General features: G+C 41.9%; 1 protein-coding gene and 1 long non-coding RNA gene across 2 annotated transcripts in view; one reads left to right on the forward strand and one right to left on the reverse strand.

Moving 5' to 3' along the window:
* The window catches only part of LOC106855798 (potassium voltage-gated channel subfamily KQT member 1-like), a 408,060-nt gene that overhangs the window by 348,443 nt on the left and 44,343 nt on the right, over positions 1 to 15,274 (forward strand). The gene's annotated exons all lie outside the window — the stretch shown is intronic.
* Positions 1,031 to 12,742, reverse strand: LOC148223552 (uncharacterized). Its single transcript, XR_015804165.1, has 2 exons — positions 12,080 to 12,742; positions 1,031 to 2,439 (listed from the first exon to the last, which is right to left on the reverse strand). It is a non-coding gene; the product is annotated as an uncharacterized LOC148223552 (long non-coding RNA).

The following is a 15,274-nucleotide window of genomic DNA, read 5'->3' on the forward strand; positions in this document are numbered from 1 at the left end:
TCACAGTATCTTTTTCTCCTCTGCTTTGCTGTTTGCAATCCAAGAGAGTAAAGCTATTCTCTTTTCTCAATGCTGAGGATCTGCTCATGCACCTTCTAGGAAAGAACAAGTACATCAGCTAATGGTATATCACTTCATTAAGGGGAAAAAATAAATTATTTGCACAGACTTTGTGTCCTACTCTTTTATGTTTCTTTGGAGCTCTCTTTCTGAGTGGTCTGCATTGCCACATGGTTGCATAACCTTAAATTTGGGGGATATTATTCTTTTCCACCCTGCAATAATTTTCATGCAACCGTTGCTGAAGTCAATAAGGTCACATTTCTGCACAGAATGAGATACTATCTCATTTATAACATTGTCAAGATACCAGCAATAACCTTAAAATTATAGTGCTTTTTTCATACCTTCTGAGGTATATCTACTGACTTAATCTGGATATTATAACTCTCATGCCTTGGATGATTTGTGACTTGCCAGGACTTTCTGTTTGAGATAAGGTTTAGTGGGCAATAAGCCTTCTGCTCAGTGTTTTCTTATGGCTCTGAAATGATAAACTGTGATTAAAAATTTGTATAATGCTGATAAAATTCTGGATAACAGTGAATGAAACTTTGTTTCCATCGCTCCTCTCTATTTTTATGGAGAGCTAAAACAAACAGTTGTAAAAAAGCACCTGAGAACTGGTGTCCCCCCATTAGTGTGACTCAGGTATCTGACTTACATTGAAATAAGTGCCACAGATACCAGGTGTGCTACTCGCTGACTCTGATATGGCTGTGTCCTTCATCAGAGCACCCGTGTGCTCAGGCCAAACACATAATTAAAATTATTATTTTAAGAGAAAGTACTATATGCCATCATAGCCCCTGAGGACAGGGAAACACACTGAGATGTGGCTTTGTCCACTGATGTAAAACTGGATTGCCTTTTTCTTTCATCTTAATCTTTATTTCTGTGCAGAATGATTTGATTTCCAGAAGCACATGTTTTCTCGAGCAGCCCCAGCACAAGCACAACAGAATGTGTATAAATAGAGAAGCCTGTTTATTTCAAGTTATTTTTTTCCACACTGTATCCGGTCAATAGTTTAGATGAATATTTAGATAGTTAAATGAAAACAGGGCCGGGGCACTGGATCAGCTCTAAAGGTTGAGGAAGGAGTGGTCTTCCCCTTATTTTAATTATCTGCCTTCTTTTCATAAATTAACCACAATGCTCCAAATAGTAAAGAAGTCATGAGTGTTCAGCAGCCAGTGGATTATTTTAAAACACCTAATTTAAAAATCATTATGTATTTTTTTAAGAATGTATGTCTTACAGGTCTCTCCATAATCACCCAAAGATTGGGTGATTTGGGATTTTCAAATGTATGTGTTTTGATACCTCATAGGTGATTTTTAACCCCAGCACACATGGACACTTTCTTGAAACCAGAAATACCTTTGGGTATTGATTTTACCTGTTCATCCTTGGGAACATCATCTTAGTTTACAGAGAAGGGAAAGAATTTATCATAAGTAAGGTATATCAGGATGATCTGAGTGAGGGGAGAGATGTGGGAAATATTTCCAAATTCATGGATGAGGAGACAGAGACAGCAGTTAACCATTGGTGACCAAGTGCTATAACAAAGTGACAAGGCACAAAAAGTGATATTAACAGTCTGGGGGAAAGAAGAGCTCCCTGTTTTATTGGCAGCATGGAGTGACTTTGCAGAGTTTCTTGCCATGGCACAGTGAGGAGGGTGAAATTCCAGGAGGTTCCAGGAGACACTGGCCACATCCATGCCGGAAGGCGGCGCAGAGGACACGACTGTCCATGCTGCACATCCACCTCAGGAAGCCCCTGAAGAGATGATTACTGAGGCCAAACAAGGAAATGAATAATGTTACACAACCTCAGCTTTATACTCTCCCATAAACATTTGCTGCTGGGAACAGAGGACATGCTTGGTGGCCATTTGATTTCCTGTGCTGCATTACACCCCCTCCTCTCTTTCTTGTGGCATTCTCCGTCTTTAAAAGGATCACCTTTAAAACTTGAAAAAGTCCTGTAATGATTTTTTGTTTTCTTAAAAGAAACACAAAACTGTACAGATCTGGGTAAATTTTGACATCCTTCTTATCCACACTCTGCTGCTCTTCCCTCATCATTGGCTGCTGTCTTCTCAAGATTTCAGGTAACCTTGGATTTACATGAATTACATTGTCTGAGTCTTGCAATGACATTCTTGTAGCTCCAGCATGATCTTTCAGTTGTATGTCCATTTCCTCTTCCATCCTCCTTAGGATTTCTGTCTGCAGGTCCTTCTGAGGTTTGTGTGCTGACTCCTTTTCCTCCCTCCTGGGAGGCACCTGCTTCCTGGAGACCTTGCTCTCCACAGAGAAGTGTCAGAAAAGTGGCTCTAACCAGGGAGCTTTGTCCTTCCCAAGCCTGCTGCAACCCAAACACAAGCATCCATAAATCCCAGATCTACTCCAAAGCAGAGGCACCAGGGTCATTCTACTCCTCCCTGAACCTGCAGAGTGCCAGCTTAGAGCCTAATCAAAGGTTATCATAACACTTAGAGATAAAAGCAGTTCTGAAAAACAAACAACTCTGTGTGTGTGTGTGTGTGTTTTCCCTACACAAAATTTAAAATAGAATCATCATCATGCAAACCTAAGGCTTGCCCCTACTTGCAGCAGCCATAGGTTGTATTTGGGCATAAGCAGTTGCTATGGGGCCTGATCCAACTCCCACATAAGTCAGAAGGAGTCTTTAAATTCCCTTCAGTGGGAGTGAGACCTGAGCACTTGGATATTTTCTGAACACTGACATTATATGCTATAAAAAGCAATGCTTTAGTTTTTGATATAAAACACAGTGATGTAAGGGACAGACTGACTCTTGAACATGGGTCCTCAGTGCTATTGTATTGAAGATAATAAGTGCAATTCATTGCCAATCTCTTTGTTATTACTGGTGTAAAAATAGATCAGTCCAGGCAATGGGATTAACCACTCCTTTATTTCTTGGCTGGTTGTTGTTGTTGTTGTTGTTGTTGTTTTTAAATAGCTTTCCTCTTGTGCTGTTACAGATGAGTTCTGGTAAATATTTATCCTTGCACTTGCTATAAATGTATTCCTTTCCTGGTGGGGCATTTCACAGCGCCAGATGTACAGAACTGAACCTTTGCAAGAACAAAAGTGCAGCCACGCAATGGAGAGAGGGCAAAGGCTTCTGGCACCTCTAAGAAGTTGCTGCATGCATCTTTGCTGAATGCAGCCACCTCAGATTTTAGGGGTGTTTGGCTTGGCCACAGCTGGAAAGAGTCAGGTTGAAGAATTAGGGATGAGAAAAGGGTAAAATCTTGCCCTGTGTTACCCAAGTCATCCTGCACGTTCCCCAGCCATGTGCTGGTAGCACGGCATGGGAACAACTGCAGCATCACCAGGGTACCCAAAACTGCATTTCCATCAGCTCTCCTGCATTCTCCTGTTTTGACAATGTGCCTGCTCCTCTCAAAGGGAAAGGAACCAGCATCCCTCTGGAGAAATGGGTGCTGAGTTGCATGTGCCCAGAATTTGGGCTGAAATTGTGTTTAACCCACTGAAGAAGATAAATTCTTCCTTTTGCCTTTTTTGGGACAAATTAGTGGCAGACTGACTATCAGCTGGTGCCTTGAAAAACAGCAAGAGTGTGCTGGAGTCACGTCTGCTCCAGGCAAATATCACACAAGTGTTACATGAGCAAAGTGGCTGACATGCACTTCCAAACACACCTAACCTGCTGTTTCCTACTGCACATCCACATGGAAGCAGGAAGCAGACTTGCAGAACATGAAAGGAAGATTTGCTTTTTTATCTCATAGTATTCTAATGTGACTTGAGGCAAACAAAATACAACTATGGGCTTTGTTATTTTAATTATTCTGTGCAGCCAGGATAGAGCAGTATCGTGGTGTATGGTTAAACATAACTCTTACTGGCCTGGAATATCTGCACATAATTCCAGAAATTGCACAGAATTCAGAAAATATTTTTCCTAATGGCCTGTCCTGACCAAGGACAGCTTTGTTCAGACCTCTGTCTGAACAAAGAAGAGATGCACAGATAACACCTGGCAGTCAGGAGCTGGTGTCAGTTCTGCACGGATTTCCTGCATGTCACTTGGCTGGGGGGCTGGCACTGGACTGACTGTATAAATACCTGTATTTTATGATAGGCACTGATATTAGGGTTCAGTGCAGAGCATGTGGGAGTCCTCCTAAAAGCTTGAATTTGTCCTATGCACTTAACTCTCTTTGACACTTTTTAGAGGAGACAGCAATGAAATACAGTGATACTTACTGAATAGCTGGAGGAGGAGGAGAACAGTTTGTGCCTTGACAAGCTGAAGTGTTTTAAAATATTTTTTGCAGCTATTGAGAGTTACTGTCTTTCATGTATTACTTATGGGTCAACTAGAATAGTTTCAGCTAAGATGGAGGAAGGTGGGTGGAGAAAAATTGAAAAAAGTTGGGTGAATATTTGATTTTTTTAAATGTGAGAAAATTCAAATTAATCTGAGAAGATCTGCAAAGGAAAGATTAAATTCTGCCAGTGCCAGTCCTAGAAATAATCCCCTGTTAATGTACAAAACCAGTCATATGAGCTAAATTTTACTTGCAGACTCTTTCCTCAGATGTGTTCCCACCCTTCCGGTATTTCTTTTAAATATTATTTCCACTAAAAAGGTTCAAACACATTTGGCTATTGTGATTAGGTATACATGATGGCGTGATCCATTTTGATGATGTTTTTCAATATTCATGACAGACAGTCCCACCCTTTAGGCTGAAACTCCCTTTGTTTCAGGTGAGGATTTTTGCCTAATGATCAGGCCCTGGGGTGTTTGGCTCATCAGTTGCTATGTAATCAGCTAAGAACAATTTGAATTGATAAAAAGCAGGAATAATGGCACAGATTTCTGGCAGAACAAATACATTTCAGACCGTATATGTAGAATAATCACTCTAAAAAAAAAAAAAAAAGAATAGAAATGTAGCTAATGTTGTGTGTGCTGTTGTGATATATACAGTGTTACACATTCACAACAGAAAACTCAAGGAAGGATTCAGACCAACCCAGCAACTGTTTCAAGTTGCTGAGAGCAATTGTTGAGAGAAGATTGCTGAGAAGAACAAACTCCTACCATTCAATGACATTGAGAGCTCCAAGAGTTTGTGTCCGTGCAGGAGTTTTAGAATCATGGAAGGGTTTGGGCTGGAAAGGATCTTAAAGCCCATCCTGTCCCACCCCCTGCCATGGGCAGGGACACCTTCCACTAGCCCAGGTTGCTCAGAGCCCCATCCAGCCTGGCCTTGGACACTTCCAGGGATGGGGCAGCCACAGCTTCTCTGGGAAACCTGTGCCAGGGCCTCACCACCCTCACAGGGAACAATTTCTTCCCAATGTCCAATCTAACCCTGCTCTGTGTCAGTGTGAAGCCATTGCCCCTTGTCCTGTCACTCCAGGCCCTTGTCAAGAGTCTCTCTCCATCTTTCCTGTGGCTCCCTTCAGGCACTGGAAGGCCACAGTGAGGTCACCCCAAAGCCTTCTCCTCTCCAGGCTGAACAATCCCAATTCCCTGAGCCTTTCCTCCCAGCAGAGCTGCTCCATCCCTCTGATCCCTTGGTGTCCCTGCTCTGTCCTGGCTCCAGCAGCTCCCTGTCCTTCCTGTGCTGATCCCAGAGCTGGAGGAGCTCTGCAGGTGGAGCTCACCTGAGCAGGGCAGAGGGGCAGGATCCGGCTGCTTTTGATGCATCCCAGGACACGAGTGGCTTTTCTGGGCTGCAAGTGCTGTCTCCTGTCCAGCCCCTCATCCACCAGCATCCCAAGGAAGTCATGCAGGTCTAGCACAGAGCTCTGAAATCAGTTCCCAGTGCTTGGATATCTGCAGCCCAGTGTTGGTGGCCACCTGGAGGCCCCACTGCTGTCACAGATGCCACGTGGGCTTAGGGAGAGGCTGGTAGGGACACCACTGTAGTGGTGCTTCACAGACTATGGAGCATCCAAAACAGTCAGAGCTAAGTGGCCAGGTGACCCAAAACTGGCCAGTGGAATCCTGTGGGAAAACTCTGTGATATTCCCAAGGTTTGAGAAGAAAGGAGCACTGTGAAAGCATTTTGTAAGCCAACATTAACTCACCAAGGTGCCTGAAGCCTCTGCTCTGGAGAAAACACACATCTTATATATCTCACATGGTATTAGAGATTTGTTCCCATTTTTGAAATAAAATGCTTTCTATCCAAATGGTGGACAAAAAGCATCCAGTCTCTGAAGCTGTTTTCAGGTGGCTCTTAGCCACCAAAGTTCCTGGTGTTTCTTTAGAGCATTTTCATTTTCTGAACAGCATAAATGATGTCACTTATCGATTGCCAAACCTATTTCATAATTTCAATAACCTCCAGGGGACTGATTAAATCTGAAATACTTTGGCCTATTTTAAAGGAAGTCTAATTGTGTTTTTAAGTCAGCCTTGGAACACATGATTCTTTATTAACCTAATAAGCCTCCATTATCCCATTCCCAAAGTTCTATTCAAGCCCTGTATTTAGTGTAAAGTACCGTGCACTGGTTAATTAGAGCATATTATCTTGGATGAAAATGCTGAATCTTATTCTGCAGAGTCAGGGCTTGGAGAATTTGTTAATACTCTGCATGTACCCAGCTTGGTTCTTATCTGAGCCCTGGCATGTGTTAGCAGGGCAATTACCTACTTGCAATAGCTGCCTGCTACTTGGCAGAGGGGAGTGCTGAACAGAGAGTTATTTCACCAAAGATAGAAAAGTGACTCATTTTGATTACTCAGTCATGTCCTCTCCTCCTTGTGCCTGCACAATGGGAAAGTCTGATGGAACCAGGGGAAAGAGGAGCAGTATGTGTTGCAGTCACTTCTCTTATTCACCACGTCGCTGTAGCAAAAGGAAAAAGCCAATAATTGTAACATAACAAGGCTGAATAATAAAACATTTCACCTTCCCACATTTAGATGGTGAACCTGAATTTAAAGGGAAATGACAAGTTAAAGACATCAAGGGGTAAAGGGTGGCAATAACTCAATTTCATTTTTGTTTTCTACAGTTTCCAGTCTGCTTGGCCTTCTGGTCTCTGTTGCAAAAAAGGAGAAGTGTTCTCATCCAAACAGCACCCTTATTTAAAATAGTGTTTTTAACACGAAAAGTGCATTGACAAAATACAATCTTCCTAATCTGGTCTGGGAAGATTGAGCAGTGTGTGTCAGGTAACATTTCTAAAGCCTTCCTCGGACTTGGTGATCCCATTCCCATATTTAAGTGATCCAGGCCTGTGGAAGTCTCACAGACTTTCAAAACCATCTCTTACAGACATATTCCATCATTTTAAAAGTTTTTTCATGAAACAGCTCACCAACTATGCCCATTTTCCTATTGAAAAAAAAAATACTAAATTTTAGAAATTGCAGCACTAAGAACTATATCACTAAAAAGCCAGAATAAACCGTTTGCCTCTACAATAATCTATTCAGGTTGATGGTCTGTTCAATAACACTTCATTATGCATTTTCCATGCTAATTAATTTAGTAATGGTCCCTTACTCTACTGCAATCTTGTTTCAAAAACTGGAAAACTGTTTTCACAAAGGCTTTCATGACACCCCTGCAAGGTTTAGCCTAACGGTGTCATTTGAAGCACATGCAGATTTGTGGTTGTGCATCTGACAATGGCACATTAATGTAGCAGCATCATTTAAAACACAGCATACAATAGATCATTTTAATCTGGAGGAGAGAATAACAAGTGTCTTTTTCTTCCCCTTCCTGATCTTTAATATAAAATCATCTTTTTTGTTTCTCATGACATCAGCAGAGGGAGGTCCCGTAAAACAACAACAGTTTCAAAGCCATAAAGTAAAAACCTTCAAATGGTTTTCTAGAACTTTCTGAAACTAAGCACTTTCTTTAAAAAAAATTAAACATAAAAAAAAAAAAAAAAAGCACTGAGTTACTGGGAAAGCCCTCTCAGATAGTGACCACACTGCTGACAGACACTTCTTGACCTTTCACCAATGCCCTGTAGCTCTCCTAAAACCTTCTCCAGTGGCCTTCACGCCTCCCACTGCTGAGACTGCTCTCCTCACTAAATCCCTACCTCTGACCACTGTTTCAATGAGATTTTAAATGTACATGGCTTCAAATATCCTTTTAGTACCCTTCCTTTATATAAACACTGGTTTCAGTGGAAAATTGTAATGCTTGTCTGCCAACAAGAACACTAAGACATGATTTCAATAAAAATTATGCATAAAATTTTGCCCAAATGGACACATTTGAAACTTTTAGAATGCAATAACTTCAATAATTCTATTTTTTTGTTCAACAAAAATTATTTCCCCATTTTCAGCCATCTCTAATTTTAACAATAACTTGCAGGTGTTTCCTGTTAAGTTGGTAATAACTGTGTCCTGGGATAATAAAACTCATTGGGTTTGGCCCATTTATCATATTTAAATTATAACTTAAAGGTGCATCCTGTTTACAAGGTAATAATTATATATGGGACTAAACAAACTCTTCTGGAGCCAGTCCAATCTATTGTGTTATGTTGGGCTTGAAGAAACCTTGAATAATGCCATAGGTAGTAAAAGTTGACTCTCCTCTCTTAGCAAAAAATGGGGAAAAGATAGGGGAAAAAGGTTGGTATGTTGCCTAAATTAGGAAATTAACTTTGGAAAACTAAACAGCCTCCAAAATGAGCATTCAAATAATCTTAAACCTTAGCTGATGGCCAGACAGTGAGAACACACCCATGTGAATTCCTAAGGGTGGACGTCAGCACAAGACCGTAAATGCTCAGCCCTGCAGCCCCTGCTCTGTCTCCCATGTCCTTCCAAGGGCCTCCTGCCCCTCTCTGGCCGTGTTCCCCTGGCTCTGAGGCAGCACTGCCCCATTCCAAGACCACTGGCCTCAGCCTCCCATATCCCTCCTTGCTCTGTGACATGGCTTGGATTTTAAATCATGCCCCTTTGTGTCAGGAAAGAAGACCCAGAAGGTTCAAAAAAACCCCAAAACTCCGGGGAAGGAGGTCAGCTCTTGAACTCACAAGTCCTTTGTTAGGCAGCTGCCTTACAGTGAGATTTGGGATCTCATGCAGAGCTCTCCACCTTGCCCCTATCCCTTGCACTGATCCCAAATTTCCAGCCCCTGCCCCAGCGCCAGCCTGGTGCTCTCCACCTCCGTGGTTTAACAGCCTGCAGAACCTCGTGCAGTGGGACAACAGTCACTGCTTTGTTGAGGTCAGGACTTAGGGGGCTGTGGGAGGAATCTGGGTTGTCCTATGTGCAGAGGAAAATAGCAACTGCAGAGTGGAGAGATACCAGCATTAAAAAAGCCACTCGAAAAATAAACTCCAGAAGCCATCAGTGCATTCACTCACATTGTAGCTTGGCTCCAGTGTTTCACTGTTATTTCTTAACAGCAAAATAAGCCCCAAACATTTTTCCTTTTTTTTTTTTTTTCTTTCTTTCCTTTTTTTTTTTTTTTTTTTTTTTTTTTGCTACATACTGCACAGTATGAGTAATTCAAGGAGAGAATAAAGGCTGGCATTGTACAGCACACTTTCTCATGCGCACACAAACCTCCTTCCAGCTTACTGAAGGAATCAAAGGGTGGAGGGAGTGTCTCCAGCATTTCATGTAAATGACGTCTTTTTTTTTTTCCTCCAGTTTTAATGCCACCATAAACTCAGTGTGATGAAGCATTGATGAATAATGGGCCTGTGACACATCGTACTTTTAGAACACCTCATATATTTGGCACATTCTGGGCCCCATTTGTGTCTTTTCTTTCTTTCCCCCCAACCCCCCAACTCGAGCACAGGTTCACAAACACCTTTGCCATGAGAAAGAAATGCAGGTTTGCTTTTGTTCCTCCCTCATCTCCCACCAGGCTGTCACCTTTCCTGGAGCAGTGTCACAGTGATCTGGAGTTGAGAAATCAGGACATCCTTGTGAAAAAATTCAGCTTCTTATTCATCAAGTGACTTGGAGGGAGTTGGGGGTTAACTTGCATTTTGTTGAGAAGGATGCCCTTTTTCTGTATAGCTTTGTCCTGGATTTCTTGGTAACAACTGAATTCCTGGATTTAAAACCACCTAGGGAAGAACTCAATAAGTCCTAAGTCACTAAGAGTGACCCAGCTGTCAGAGGGGGAGAGGGAGGTACACTGTCATATTAAAAATTAAAAGCTTTGGTGGTGAATCTCCAGTGGTACAAGCCTTTCCATCCATGTGCCAGTCCTAGCCCTGCAGCAAGGTCCATCCTTTTGCCAGCTCTTCCTTACAAAGGGGAAGGTCAAGGATGGTCTCCTGGCACAGACACACTGCAGACCTCAGCCTTGCCTTCTGATCCAGCCTCCTGAGGATTTGTGTTCCACTGGAAATGTGGATTTCAGCAGGTGGGGACACCCAGAATAGGGAGGCAGAAGAGAATTTAACAGTGCTTGAGGCCCAGCATGGGAGATGTTTTCCCAGGAAAGAAGGAGGCTGGACAACATCAGCAGTTTTCAAGTTTGGCCAAAGAGCCCATCATGTTAACTGGAAAGGTCTGCTTTCTTAATCATCTCTGTGAGAGTACCAGCAGCATAAAGTTTTGTCTTATAAAATCCTCTTAGTGTCTAGACCAGTGTACAAATTTTCATTTCTCATTTGCCTTTATCACTTTGCCTATGTTAAGATATGGGACAATATTTTATTTTAAGTTTATTTTTTTCCATTATTTTTTCAAATATGGAAAGGGACTCATGTCTGTTCTCCAGAAGGTCCATAATTTCTTTAATGGAGGCTTTCAAAGCAACATAAGGGAACAGGGCATAAGGAAACTACTTGAATCTTCATCGCTTTGAAAAACATGTAAACATACCAGTTTTAAACCAACCAATTTTCCCCATTGTTGCCAAAAAATCCTATAATGCTTTCCACATGGCTTTTAAGCTGTAAGAGGTGGCATCAGACACCCAGGCTGCCGTGGAGAACATAAGGAAAGCTGGATATTGCTGACAAACCATGGGCAGTTCCTTCATTTCCAAAGTTATCAGGACCACACACTGCACAAGCACAAATTAATGCCATTTCTCAACTTGATTATGCTCATTTCCCTGGCTGACAATCTCTCCTGGACGAGATAAGCCCAGTGATCCTACTGGGAGTTGCTCCTGTCACTCAATTCAGAAAACAAGTCAATCCACCCACTTTATTTCCAAAGGAAAAAAAAAAGTCATTACAAGCAATTTTCTCCATTTCGTAACAAAGCTCCAGAAGTTGCATGAGCCCATTTCTGTCATCAGAACTGTTTCTTTTTTTTCTCCTCTTCTTCAGGCTGGCTACAGGGAGGATTTGAAATAAGGAGCTAAATGAGTTTCTTGAAATTGGCTTTTCGTAGCAGAGCTACAGGAACCACATTGATTGAAATTAAGTCCTGGGGGAATTAATTTCTTCTGGCAAAAATAACAGTTCCTAAAACTTCTATCAGTCTTTTCACACCAATAATTTACATTTTAGAACTTATTTTGAGGTTGTGTCTAAGGCTAATTATTTGCTTCTAGAAACAGATAAAGCTAAAAGCATGCTGATAATCTGCTTCTAATCTCTCTGTACCAACCTCCTTTGGCCCCATACAAATCTTCTGGTCAATGATAAATTTGGCAGCTCTGTTTTCAGCATTGGCTCAAACTCAGCTGATCTGAAGGCTCTTTTTAAAACAAAAACAAAACCAGCTCCTCTGTTATGAAATACACAGCCACTGTTCACCCCAAGCTGCAACTGGTTAGGCCAAGAAAGGGTTAAATCCCAGTTTTCCATGGCCACATTGAGTGCTCCTATATTATTTTGCCTCCTTGATTTTAAGTCAGCCACATGCCCACTGCTGAAACTACAACACAGTCAGTGTCTGGATCTCTGACAAAGATCAGGCTTTCATCCCTATTATTTGTGTTACTCCTCAGAGTTTTTTAATGGTTTTTAGCAGAGAAAAATAACAGTCATGGCTTGGAAGTGCTTCAGAATGACCCAGCACTTACCATCGTGCAGCCCTTTCAGGGATGCTTTGGGATCCAGGTTCTGGCTGCTGCTCCACGGGGATCTGTGTCTTTTCAGGCAGGTTTCCAGTGACTGGCATGGGAAATATAATAATCTGTAATAATGAGGAGCAAAATTCTACATTCACCAAAGAGACTGGGGCTTGATACTTTCAGAGAAGCTGCACTCAAGTGGAAGAAACATTCATTTGATCACATCAGCCAGATCATGTGGGATTTCAGCTCAGCAAGGTGACAGGACAGTCACACCATTCTGTGTCACCTGCCAAAGGAGTTGTCCTTATTCACCATGGACATTAAGCTTTGCCTGGATCCAAATCCAGACTACAACAGTTGCTTCTCCACTTCTTTGCTTAGAATCTCTTTCTGCAAAAGGCTCCTTCCAGAGCTGTCTTCAAGTCTTAGAGAGCCTGCAGAGAGGTTTTTGTCTCCTTCTGTGCTCCACCCCTGCATCACTCCGTGTCCTAAACACTTTAAATTAGGGGACCATGAACTTCTTGCTCACATGGGGTATGTTACCACTGCACATTGAAATAAGAGTTTTTCCATCTCTGAGTATCTTTCTCCTTTGCCTTTGGCCAACATTCTCTGCTAGACAGGATCTTGAATGTTTCTTTCCTTAGAAAAGTGTCTGCTAAAAGTCACTCTAGGCCCACAGCTACCTGACATCACACACAAACCTACTTTTCCTCATATTGGCAGTTTGGCAAGGAAACACATTGGATGGTTGATAAATGATCCTTCTGTAGGGGTGACAGAAGTGGCCTCAGAACTTACCGTGGGCCTCTTGTTTATGATGTAAACTTCTCATTTTCCCAGAAGATAAAGGAATTTGCACACATGGTGAACTTGCCGTTGTCATTTGTGTAAAGATTTGAAGATGAATTAGCAACTGTCTGATCCAAAGTCCACTGAAGCCAGTAAAGGCCATAAAGAATCAAAGACAATAAAGATACAAAAGGGTACTGACAGCCAAGATATTATTATCTTTTTTTTTAAATAAAAAACAGTTCAATCAACTCTTTCATTTATGCTCTGCAGCATACAAATAAACATATCATGACACATTTTTCTGCCTTGGCAAAAACAGCTTAACAGAATAACATCAAATCATCAGTATCAATCAATCCATTAATTTTATAGCTGAGTTATGTAAGGAATTAATTTTGTACTCAAAGACAGACTAATCTGAGACTACAAAACAGTACCCTGTTACTAAATCACAGCTGCAGAGGGAGGGACTGGGCTTTTGATGAGCAAAATAAGAATTAGCTGCTCCCAACTGTCCAGTGAATCATGAACTTACTTGGATTTAACATACTACCTCTGCCTCTACATGAGCCACACTCTGCCCACAACTCAGACAAGATTACCTGCAGGCAAGAACAAGGGGTATTTAACCAACAGGAGGTACAGCAGTCCCCCCTCCTGCTTCCCCCAGCTCTGAATCCAATTTTCTGCCCAGAAATCTTGCTCAGCTGAAAAAAGAAATCAATTTTAGTCGTTTGCCTGGGATAAGATTGCAAGTCTTTTATCCAAGCCAGGGCTCCTGCTGCAGACCCAACCCCAGGGGAATGCAGCCATGCATTTGCAGATCACTGGTGCAGGACATGCACAGGGTAAAGGCACACATGCTCACATCCCTCCAGGAAATCCCAGGGAGAGGGATGGAGTCCTGCCCTCCACCTCCAGAGCCTGACAAATAGATGGCCTTTGTCTGATGCCCCCGAGGGCAAATGCAAGCTAATAAAAACTTGAGTCCACGCAGATAACATATAATTGTAACTGGGTTTTAGGTAATGGTCTTCCAGGCTATCTCATTATTCTCTTTGAACAGGCTTTGAATTACGCTTTTGCAATTTTAGATAAAAGTGAACCAGTGGTTTTGCAGCATTAGCAAACTAAGTTAGATTGAATAGTTAGAATTAATGGGTACTTTGATTTCATCTTTTCTCTTTAACCTTGAAACCAGCAATCAGGCAGCAAAATCATTTTCTCCTGCTCATGTTTTCTTCCTTCAGTCATCTTCCTCTATTCTGCCCTCTCAGGCACTTTGCTCCTGGTTCATTTGACTTTGGCCAGGCTGCATTTCCAATTCACGGGTGCTCTCTGGAACACCAGTGCCTGTATCACAACATTTTCAGTATTATCTGTGACTATGTGTAACCAGGATGAAGTAAAAATCTTTCTATTGGTGGTGACCCAACCAGTTCTTCTGGCTCTGCTTTTATTTTTTTCCTCTTATTGAGTCCATTGTAATGGCCATTAGTGTTGTGGAGTTTGAATGAATAATGGCAAACTCCACTTACCTTTTGCTCCAGTGGCTTATATAGAACAGAAGAAATACCTGAGGAGCTCTCCCACATGTTCTCCTTTACCCTCAAGCAGACATGGGCCCCCAAACAAGCTTAAATTAGCTATTCCCAGCCATGAGCCTCTGCCACCCCTGAAATGAACTCAGTCTTACACATAAAACTAACAAGCACACAAGTCCTTTGTTGATGTGGCTGTCTCTGACTAATGCACCCAGACTCATCCAGCAACAGCAGAATTCCTAAATTTCCACCGTGAAGGCCACAGATCTCCTGCTGGAGTGGGAGAATCCTCACATCTCCACCAGACCTGCTGTGGAGGCTTGACAGAGACAACTGGAATATGCTTGCAGTCTGATGTCAACAACACTGCAAGTAAAATGTGCAATAAATACACAGCTGATATGTACAACAGCCTTATCTGAGCAGAGTGTAGCAGCTAGATGTGCCTTTTCATTCATTTATTCCACAGTTCCCACAGGCTAGGCCACCTCCCAGACTTCCCTCTGCTTTGGACCAAAGAGGCCACACAAACAATAACAGTGGCAGAAGTTACCACAAGAGCATCGTGTCCCACAATCCCTCCTATTTTCATTTTTTTCTCCACAATATTTATTTGGGAAAAAAAAAAAAAAAAAAAAAAAAAAAAAGAAAGTGTTTTTGCAGGATTTACAATCCGCAAAGCCCTAAAGACTTGTAGAAGAAAAAAAACAAATCTCAGGTGCTACTTAAGAAATTCCTCATTTCTAAACCTTAGTGGATTAAAGTTTCTGCCCTAATGATCCATGTGAGTGCTTTTGTGTAAAACTTTGAATAACTTTATTGATTACATTCTGTATAGCACAAGTCTCTGGACTCTTATTTT

This window comes from Sturnus vulgaris, chromosome 5 (genome assembly GCF_052056855.1).
Source record: "Sturnus vulgaris isolate bStuVul1 chromosome 5, bStuVul1.hap1, whole genome shotgun sequence".
NCBI lineage: Eukaryota > Metazoa > Chordata > Aves > Passeriformes > Sturnidae > Sturnus > Sturnus vulgaris.